At 39.9% G+C, this 11,162-nt stretch overlaps 1 long non-coding RNA gene across 2 annotated transcripts; it reads left to right on the forward strand.

Moving 5' to 3' along the window:
- The first annotated feature begins 7,426 nt into the window (after window positions 1–7,426).
- LOC119086321 lies at window positions 7,427–10,489 on the forward strand. Of its 2 annotated transcripts, XR_005089569.1 has the most exons (4): window positions 7,427–7,450; window positions 8,579–8,768; window positions 9,379–9,507; window positions 10,449–10,489. It is a non-coding gene; the product is annotated as an uncharacterized LOC119086321 (long non-coding RNA). The 2 variants fall into 2 exon arrangements; XR_005089568.1 differs by having other exon boundaries at window positions 8,579–9,507.
- Window positions 10,490–11,162: the final 673 nt, after the last annotated feature.

Consider the following 11,162-nt stretch of genomic DNA (forward strand, 5'->3'; position numbering starts at 1 on the left):
AAATTGGTTTTTGTTCGAAATTTTAGGCAGTCTGGCAATGGAACAACTATATAATATTAGTATTGGTGGAATTATGCACCTTATCACTATAATAATCCACATTTTAATATTTAAAAAGATAGTCAATTTAAGTGCCAGGATAACAGCTTTAGAAGAACTTGCTAAACCTGTAAAAATTCAGACAGAAGAAATTAACAGTGAAGTTGTTTCAAGTCGGGATCATAAGGTTGCAGAAAGAAAGCCTGTTTTCACACAGTCACCCTTAATTTATCCTGTAACCGTACAGCAGATGCCTGATCAAATGGCTACACAAAATAATTGGGCTCCAATTGAAATGTTGGATTTAAAAAGGTTTAAGGAGGCAATAGTATCTTATGGCATGCATTCCCCATATGTAAAGCAAATGTTAAACTCTTGGTCAACATATAATAGGATAGTACCACAGGACTGGCGGGACCTGGCACAAGGTGTTCTGGAACCCAGCCAGAGACTTCAATTTCTGACTTGGTTTAAGGAGGAGGCTAAAAACATAGAAAAACAATGGAGGGATAAAGGAATACAAGTTTGCCAGGATCAACTTATGGGCGAAGGCCAATATGCTTCAGCACAAACACAATGTTTATATGATGTCCAAACCCTAATTTTATGTCGAACGGCAGCCTTGAATGCATGGGACAAAGTTGAGGAACCAGGAAAAAAATCTGAGTCATTTACAAAGGTGAAGCAAGGCCCAAAAGAGTCTTTTACAGATTTTTTACAAAGACTGGCTTCAGCAGTAAAGAGAATGGTCTCGGATTCAGAAGCTAGTAAGGCAATAATTGAATCTTTGGCCTTTGAGAATGCGAATGCAGCATGCAAAAGAATAATCAGGCCATTAAGGGCAAGTTCTGCACCTATGGAAGATTGGATTAGAGAAACAATTAATGTTGAAGCTGATGAGCATGATACATGGGTAGGAGAAGTAATTTCAAAAGGTTTGAGGAGTGTTAGATGTTTTGGATGTGGAAAGCAAGGACATTTGAAAAGGGACTGTAGACAGGTCATTCCCAGAAACAATGTTTCTTCAAGGAACAATGGCAACAGAAGGCCCCTTCCTTCTGGAGTATGCAGAAGGTGTGGTAAGGGAAAACACTGGACCAACGAATGTAGATCAACAAAGGACAGACAGGGTAATCCTTTGCCTCAGTCTTCGGGAAACTCCCAGAGGGGCCTCAGGCAGGCCCCCAGTGCAAATCCAGTTCAAACCTTTCCTGCAGCCATAGAGGAAATGCCTGCTCTGGAGAGCGATTAAATAACCAAATGCCTATTGGAATAAATCATGCTGGTCAGGAAGATGAAACAGAGAGAATAGAAAATTCAGGAGAAAACATAAAGAAAATTTTTTGGCAAACTTCTATTAATGAACAAAGACCAAAATTAACAATAAAAATAAATGGTGTTTTGTTGTCTGGTCTGGTAGACACAGGTGCGGACGTTACCATAATTGCACCAGAATTTTGGCATCCAACTTGGCCTCTTCAGGAGGTAAACGTTCAACTGTTAGGAATTGGGACATTATCTCAGGTGAAACAGAGTGCAAGATGGCTCGAATGTATAGGTCCAGAAGGACAGAGAGGAAAATTAAAACCATATGTGGCCAACATAACTATGAACCTGTGGGGTCGAGACTTGTTGCAACAATGGAATACTCAGATTAACATCCCTCCAATCTCAGAAACAAATCATAAACTAGCACATGTTACTGAGAGAAATATTAGAAGATATTGTTCTAATGAGTGGTCACCAGCCATCCATATTATACAAGAACAGGGCACAATAACTGATGATCTTCCAAAGACACCAACAGCTCTACCTTTAAAATGGTTAACAGACAAGCCTGTATGGGTCCAACAATGGCCTTTAACAACAGAGAAACTCCAGGCTTTAGAAGAGCTGGTAGAAGAACAGTTAAATGCTCAGCATATTGAAGAATCAACCAGCCCTTGGAATTCTCCTGTATTTGTTATTAAAAAGAAATCTGGTAAATGGAGAATGGTAACAGACCTTAGAGCAATTAACAAAGTAATTCAGCCAATGGGCTCTCTACAATCTGGGATGCCTTTGCCTACTCTGTTACCAAAAGGATGGCCTCTCATAGTTATTGATTTAAAAGACTGTTTCTTTTCAATACCCTTACAAGAAAAAGACAAAGAAAGATTTGCTTTTACAGTGCCTACTTATAATAATTCTCAACCGGTTAAAAGATTTCAATGGAGGGTCCTCCCACAGGGAATGTTGAATAGCCCAACTCTGTGCCAATATTTTGTGCAACAGCCATTGGAAGTGATACGTAAAAAATTTTCTAAATCTATAATTTATCATTATATGGACGATATTTTACTAGCTGACTCAAATGCAGATACTTTAGAAATAATATTTGAAGAAGTAAAGAAAATTTTGCCTTGCTGGGGATTACAAATTGCTCCTGAAAAGATACAAAGAGGAGATTCTATTAATTATTTAGGATATAAAATAGAGCTACAAAAAATTAGACCCCAAAAGGTGCAAATTCGGAGAGATAGACTACAGACTCTTAATGACTTTCAAAGATTATTTGGAGACATTTCTCATCTACGAACTATTGTTGGGGTAAAAAATGATGAACTGACTAATTTGTTCAAAACCTTAGAAGGTGACAAGGACTTAAATAGTCCAAGAGAATTATCACCTGAAGCTGAGAAAGAATTAGCCTTGGTAGAAAAGAAAGTGCATGAAGGACACGTGAATCGTATTGATCCAAAGCTGGATTGCATTTTAGTTATCTTACCTTCTAGGCGTTCTCCTACTGGAATATTAATGCAGAGAGAAGATATTATATTGGAATGGATATTTTTACCAAATAAACCAAATAAAAAATTAAAAACTTATGTGGAAAAAATCTCTGACTTGATTTACAAAGGAAAATTGAGACTTCGTCAATTAGCAGGCATAGACCCAGCAGAAATTGTCGTACCATTAACTAAGGAGGACATTGAAAAATTATGGACAGAAAGTGAACCTTGGCAAAGAGCTTGCAGTAATTTTTTGGGAGAAATTAACAGCAAATATCCCAAAAGCAATAGAATTGATCTTATAAAGAGAGCTGAATGGATCTTGCCTCAAATTGTACGGCAAAAACCCATATCTGGAGTTCGTACATTTTATACAGATGCCAACAAAGAAGGAAAGGCTGGTTACAAATCAAAAATTTAAGTAAAGTGGTTCAAAGTCCGTATAATTCAGTTCAAAAATCAGAATTGTATGCTATTCTGTTGGTATTAATGGATTTTTCAGAACCTCTCAACATAGTAACTGACTCTCAGTATGCTGAAAGAGTGGTGTTACATATTGAGACTGCAGAATTTATCCCTGATGCTTCAGAATTAACTTCACTATTTATTCAATTACAAGATACAATCAGGAAAAGGATCATCCTTTATATATAACTCACATTCGATCCCATACTGGTCTGCCAGGCCCTCTGGCACAAGGCAATGATGAGATTGATAAATTATTGATAGGAAATGTGCTGGAAGCCTCAGAATTTCATAAAAAACATCACGTCAATAGTAAAGGTTTAAAAAAGGATTTTTCCATAACCTGGCAACAAGCCAAAGAAATAGTAAAGAAATGTCCTACTTGTTCCGTCTACAATCAAACGCCATTACCAGCAGGATGTAACCCAAAGGGTACTCAGAGAAATAAATCTGGCAGATGGACGTGTTTCACTTTGCAGAATTTGGAAAATTGAAATATGTACACCACACTATCGATACTTATTCAGGATTTCAATGGGCAACTGCTTTGAGTTCTGAAAAGGCTGATTCTGCAATCACTCATTTGCTAGAAGTTATGGCCATCATGGGTATACCTGCACAAATCAAAACTGACAATGCTCCATCATATGTCTCTGTTAAAATGAAACAGTTTTTTGCTTATTACAATATAAAGCATATTACAGGCATACCACATAATCCTACAGGTCAAGCAGTTATAGAAAGATCAAACAGAACTCTAAAGGATATGCTAAATAAACAGAAATGGGTAACAAAAACCCCCAGAAATAGACTACATAATGCTCTTCTAACTTTGAATTTTCTGAATGCCAATGAGAAAGGAACAACAGCTGCAGAGAGACATTGGATAATAGAAAAAACTACAGAATTAAATCAGCCTATATACTTTAAGGATGTGCTGACCTCAGAATGGAAACCAGGGTATGTATTACATTGGGACGTGGTTTTGCTTTTGTTTCCACAGGAGAAGATAAGCTGTGGGTACCATCAAAATTGATAAAGGTTCGATTTGAACAAGAGAGACCTCTTAATTGAGGAGGTGATAGTTCATCAACCAGCATGAACATCCAATTTAAACTAACTTGTATCAATAAAACATGCCTTTTCATTTAATCAGATAATAACTTGCGAAAAAGGAACATCCCCAAAATTAGTCTTGGGGAAAGGTTTTTGTTTTTGTCTTTTAGGAAAATGAAGGTTAAGGAATCTGAAGAACACTGGACAAATGAGACAACTGAAGAAAAATGACAAATCATCTATCCCAAGAAACAGAATGAAACGGTGTATGGGTATATATTATCTAAAAAATTTTATGTCTTCCTAAATGTTTGTTTCTGCTTTTCTCTAAAGATTTAACACTATTTGTCTTCTAACAGTCCCAGTTCAATTAAAATTTAAAGCTGACTTTGGAGTTGGAGAATGGCTCTCTCCTTCTTTAAACTCAAGCATGTTGTTAAAAGGAAAATGCAAACTCCCTGTATCATGCCAGAATAAGAGCCATCTTCTGCTATGGTACAGGACAAAAGCAAAATTAATTAAGGGACTATTCTATTACTAATCTCAACTCTTTGATTCTATTCTGATTCTTTAAACTTTTCTCAAAGTATAAATTTTATATCAAAATTTACAAGATTAATATATATATATACATTTTAAACTTGTTAAGATATGAATGGTCACATAGAGTACTAACTAATTCTAGAAAAAAGGCTAGCTGCATATATATGTTTTTGTGCTCGAGTCTCTTACCAGTTTTCTGCAGGAAATCACGGCCAGGCCTAACATCAACTGAAGTCTCCAGAAAGAAGATGGGGCCCCACAACAACAACAATTCCACGTGGACAATAATAATATCATTAAGCTGACAAACATCATCCATAGATCAGCTTTGAACTACAAGGTGCTCAGAGCAAATTTGAGATGACTAGCTGAGATGATCCAGTCTCAAAGACTACTTGAATAAGGACTTGAGATAAACCCTGAACTTTGGCATTATACACAGACTGGATAATGAAGGATATAGTTACCTCTCCTAGAATTTGACAATTAACTTAAAATTTTTCTTTTATGATAAAGAAAACTTCGCCCATACCCAGCAGGAAGCAATTTTAAGAATACGACGCCCACATTCCCAAAGAGGTGGTGTGGGGCGGGTGGTTTTTTGGTCTTTTTAATGGGTTTTGGGTCTGGGATAATTTTCAGTATTTAGGGGGGTTGGTTACAAGTTATTGTCAAGGGTTAGGAAAAAGGCTAAGCAAAGGAGATTAGATTTAAGGTTCTTGTTTAAAAAAAAAAAAAAAAGAAAAGAAAAGAAAAGAAAAAGACAATTACTAATTTTAAATACTTTACATTGGATTGGATTGTTTTATATTGTATACAAATTTGAAACTGATATTGTTAGAAAATGCTATATGTATATTTCTAATTGTATTTATTCCATCCATTTAACAATGTAATGCAAATTTCTGATCCTTGAATGTTATTATTATCAACTATTAGGATATAAAGAAATGAAAGCTAGTAGTTAGACATTATCATAGAACTTGTAGTCATATTAGATATGTTTTAAAAATTAAGCAGAGATGTTTTAGACAGGTCATCTTCAAACCCTTCAGAGATCTACAGAATATGGCATTTAAAATGTTTTAATAACTTAGAAAAATTTTCTTTTTTGAGACATGTCAGCTCCTGGCAGTACTAATCTACTTCAGGGAAAATATGGGCATTGAAGAAACTGCATATGGAGTCAACTTTCCTTGTGGCAAAAGTTAGCCACTGGACAACAAAGTATCCTCAAATCAACAGGACAAAATGGACAGACAGAACACGAAACAAGGGACTACTGATTCTTGCCAAAACAAGTGTGGTTATGGCTTTATCAAAAAGCATCTTCTGAGGCCAGGACAATACGGCCCCATCCCTGAAATGGCCTTCGCATCCGGAAAAGGTACGGTGCCCTTTTCTTCAAAGCAGCTTAACAGGCAGAGGGCCGATGGATTCTGTTGTACAATGGAACAGCAGCTGAAAGCTCATGCCTCTCAAAAGTAGACTGGCATTTAATAGAGGGATGTGGAGAAGAAGGGGATGCTGAGATGAAGCCATATATACACAGCCAAGAAGAATGGACAGTTGAATTTAAAAACTGTCAACAATTTCCAGAATTTAAAATCCTGAATCATGACAGAACACTAGTGGAATTCAGGTGTTTCTGGTACGTGGACTGCTCTCACCCAATGTGAGGTTGAACTGTTGACCTTGTGTACATCCTACTTCCAAATGAGTCTGTCAGATACACTGAGCCTATAGGCTGAAGATGATGCCCCAACACTGCGGAGAAACCTCAGGTGACTGCCCAGGCAGCTGGCTGTTTCTGTCAACTCACAAAATTTTTTGGAAGTTGCTTGGATGCACTTCCTGTTTTTATTTTTGTTAGCTAATATTATTCCCTTCTTGGGTCTCTGAGGGAGTTGAAGATTAGTTAGTTATGGTTGAAGATTAGTTAGTTATAGTTGAAAATTAATTAGGATAGAAAGTGTATTAGATACATCTTGGATTTACCAAAATAGGATAAATAATGGAATTATTTTCTCTGATTTGTCAAATACCTGTTTAGGTATTTATTACTTGTATATATTGTATATAGTTATTGTACTTTTGTATATAGTTTTTCTTTTGTTAGTTATAACCTTTTGCTTTTTTTCTTTTTATTAAAATAGAAAAGGGGAAATGTGGTGGTAATCTAATTGTACTGAAATATTATTTTGATTGTATGTTAATAAATAAAGTTGTCTGGGGTCAGAGCTATTAGAGCCATAGCAAGAGTTTGGCGGTGGTGGCACACGCCTTTAATCCCGTAAGATATCTGTGTGTTCAGGGTCAGAGCTATTAGAGCCATAGCAAGAGTGTGGCGGTGGTGGCACACGCCTTTAATCCCATAAGATCTCTGTGTGTTCAGGGATACAGTCAGCATTGGAGACATATACCTTTAAGACCTAGGGGGCTGTACATTCAGACGGTGACGAGGCAGTCATGTGTTTGGGTTTACAACCAATGAGAAGGCAGAACAACATACTTTAAAAAAACTAACTGACAGGAAGTAGGTCTCTTTTCGCGAAGCTGGGACAGCAGAAGGAAGGGTGAGATTTAGCTCTGAGCTCTGACCTCTTGGCTTTCTCTTTTACATTGTTTCTGTGTTTCTTATTTAATAAGACGGTTGGTTACATCAACAGTCAACCTTCTCCAGAGCTCTGCCTTAATCCTCTCCAGCAGCATACTGACCTGAGAGCCCCTCCTTGGGGTAAACCCATCTTCCCACAGCTGAAAGCATCTTTGTTCTTTGTTGTTTCCTTGTGAAGCAGAGACAGTGTTCAGGGCATCTGTTGGGCCCCTTCGTAGCTTGTTGTAGGAAAGAAATAAAGACATTGTTTGTTGAAAATGCCCCTGGCCATTGTTTTCTTGCTGTATGGGAGCATTTAGCCTGGGTTCTCTACTCAGACAAGCTCACTCCCCTTTTATATCCTTAGGAATTCCCTTGTGGGATCATGGTTCCAGCTACTTGACACCCTTTCAACACTGTAGGCTAAATACTCATCTCACTAGGTAGGTCCAAACCATTGGGCAGCCTTGGTATATGAGTGTTTTGAACAAAAGACAGACATGTTCTGAGGTCAGTCAGTATGTAGGCTGATAAGTCAGGTCCCAGCTCAGCTGGGATGACTAAGTCCTTGCCAGATCCTTTCTGTCCTCAGGTCATGGGAGACGGGAACAGGGAAGGTACCTGGCAAGCAGTGGCACCTGGACTGCTGGGCCTGACAGTCACCTCTGTATTTTCCCTGTGCTATGGGACAAATTCCTGGGCAACTGGCTTGTCTCTCCCACACCACCTGCTCTCACCGAGGTGACAGGATGTTACTCATGGCTAACTGTTATAATTTAAAAATGGCAGAAGGAGACCTTGGTGGGTTGGACCCAAGGGGTCCCAGAAGTCAAGCCACATGACAGAACTCCTGTGGAGGATTTATTGGGGAAGGGGAAGGGAGAGACACAGAGTGCACCTCTGGACACAAGAGCTGAAGAAAGAGTAGGCTGAGACTAAGCAGGCATTTATCGTATGCGCACAGACTATGCAATGATATGAGGCTGTAGGACCCTGGGCTGGCTAGGTATCTGCCTGAATGTTAGCAAGTGCATCTTGCCAGGTCCCCAAGGGGCAGGCCGGCTATGCCTGAATGCGAACATTCTTCCTTTTTGTTTATTATAAACAGGTGAGGAGTTGGGGTGGTAGGTGAGATGGAATGAGGACACCGAGTTCTGCAGACTGCTTCTTGCTGACGTGAGGACATTGGTCATCTTTGGCGCACCTGAGAATGCTGGGGTGCTGGCCACATCCTGGCGTAGCTGGTTGTTTCACTGATGTCTAGGCTCTTTGGAACCGGCTGGCACTGCTTGGATCTGGTGAGTTGCTACCAGGCAGAAGATAAAGTTAAGCTTAGGGGGGAAATTTTTTTTTTTTAGGTTCTGGTAGTTGATGGAGGGGATTCCCAAGGTTAAGGAAATATGGGGTGGCTTAGGCTGTTAATTGATAGTACTTAACTGAGTACTGCATCTGACCAGTTGACTCCAGGAGCTCCCAAGACTTCTTTGAGTTTGTGTGAAGGTAAGTTTTAGACACATTAGCATTTCCACTGTTTATAATCTGTACTGACATTTACGTTGTAGAAACTCGAGTCTTTGAGTCACAGGGGATCCAGAAAAGATTTCGGTTGAAAGCGTTAACATTCTCTTTCTATCTTGAGCTATTTCAGACTACACAGCTCTTGTCTGTGTGCCCCTTCCCTTCCCTCCGGCTCCTTCTCTCTCTCACTTATTTCTCTCCCTGGGTGGCTATGGCTCCCCCTCCCCTTCCTTGCCATGCTCCCAGTCTTCGCCCTTGCTCAGGTGTGGCTGCATTTCTGCTGGGCTACTCCTGGCCGGGCTCCAGAGAGCAGCACCTAGCCCATCCCATCCTTTGTTTAACCGGCACTTTTTGTTTCTCTTATCGCCCTATGTGAATCTTGTCGGAGAGTCTCCTAAGGATACAAATCCCTATGCAGAACTTGGTTCAGGAAACCTGGAAAACCGTGGCACCTGAGAAATCAAGGAATTTGCACTTGGCATTTTTATCTTGGCGAGCTCCTTTCAAGTTGCTTTGAAGGTACAGAAATTAACTGGCTGAACTGTAAATAGAGAGAAAATAAAAATGCCCTAGGCGAAAGGAAAGTGATTCACGCCTTCAAGGCTGGACCCCCTGCAGCCACCAAGGGCTAAAGTCATTCTTAAGGTGCCTCTGAGTCTTCTTTCCATGGATCCGAGTGAACCCACACACCTGTGCCGTGACAACCACGACACTCAGGAATTTTAGAGTTTCCCAGTCTCTCTCCTGAGCCACAGAATCTACCCTCCAGCCTGTGTTTATCTGCCCTGCAGGATGCTGCAGCTGCTGCTGCATAGGGTGCTATGTAGGAGGCTGGGCTGCAGTTGGACTGACCTAATCAATCCCTCCCAGGCTCAGTCACTTCCTTCCTGTCCTTTCTTCCTGCCTGGGCAGCACGCCAAAACTAGCTGGACAAGGCCAGCCTGGAGTGCAGACAGGAACTCAAGGCGACAGACACACACAGGCAGGGGATCTAAAGGGTACAGCTCTTCTGAGTCAAGGCCAAAGGTGCCTCTGAGCCATCACATTTACTATTTGCATCTTTTTCTATCCAGAAAATGGTGACAGATGGTTTGGCCCAATGAAAAGCACCTTTTAAGTTTGTAGTTAGAAAACAACCAAAGGGAATTTAAAATCCTGAGCTTGCGACTGTTGTCATATAGTGGTAGTATGATGTTTAGTGCTCTGCCAGAGCTAGAGTAATAGCATATCAGTTATGCTAAAGTTATGAACAGTAACAGAGTGAGAGAGGAGAGTCTGGAACATGTTTCATTCTTTTATACGTCTCAAAACATTTTCTTTTTATCACCACTTAAGCCTTTTTGTTATCACATAATCAAACCTTTTTTTAAAAAAAAGATTTATTTATTTATTTATTTATTTATTTATTTATTTATTTATTTATTATGTATACAGTGTTCTGTCTGCATGTGTCCTTACAGGCCAAAAGAGGGCACCAGATCTCCTTACAGGTGGTTGTGAGGCACCATGTGGTTGCTGGGAAATTGAACTCAGGACCTCTGGAAGAGCTATCAGTGCTCTTCACCACTGAGCCGTCTCTCCAGCCCCAACACATCAACAGATCTTAAAGCACCTTCTTTTCATCTAATTCACCAGGAGATACAGGTGGTGGACCACTGAGAGCAGTCACTGCAAATCGAGTTCCTTAAATAAAGGATGGTGAGAAGTTACATTGAAACCTGTTTTGTGAGTTTATCTCTTTTTTTTTTTTTTTTTTTTTTTTTTTTTTGAGTCTGGTAGCAAGGTGAACTGTATCTAGATGTCGTATTAGCCCTAGGAGAGTAAGGAGAGTAAGGCCCGTGACCTTTATTTTACACACAGAACTGGGAAGGCAGCTGATGCCTTGATTGCTGCTGTTAAGCTGACGAAGCCATGACTAATCTAGTCATCAAACAGCATCAGAGTCCTGAGAAGTGTTCTGCCCAGATCCCGGGGACCCCCAAAAGACCACCACAGAGACCGAATCCCTCATGTAAAAGCAAAGAGCCTTTACTTTCAAGCTCCGGGCCCTGTCTGTCTGTCCCAGGAAGTAGAGAGAGCAGAGAGCCCTGAGCCCAGGCAGGGTAGGGTTTTTATCACAGCAGAGATTGGGGGGAGGGGATTTCCAGGGTTCAGGACCCTGATTGACTGACAAT

The sequence above is a fragment of the Peromyscus leucopus genome, chromosome 20, assembly GCF_004664715.2.
Source record: "Peromyscus leucopus breed LL Stock chromosome 20, UCI_PerLeu_2.1, whole genome shotgun sequence".
In the NCBI taxonomy this organism is placed as follows: domain Eukaryota; kingdom Metazoa; phylum Chordata; class Mammalia; order Rodentia; family Cricetidae; genus Peromyscus; species Peromyscus leucopus.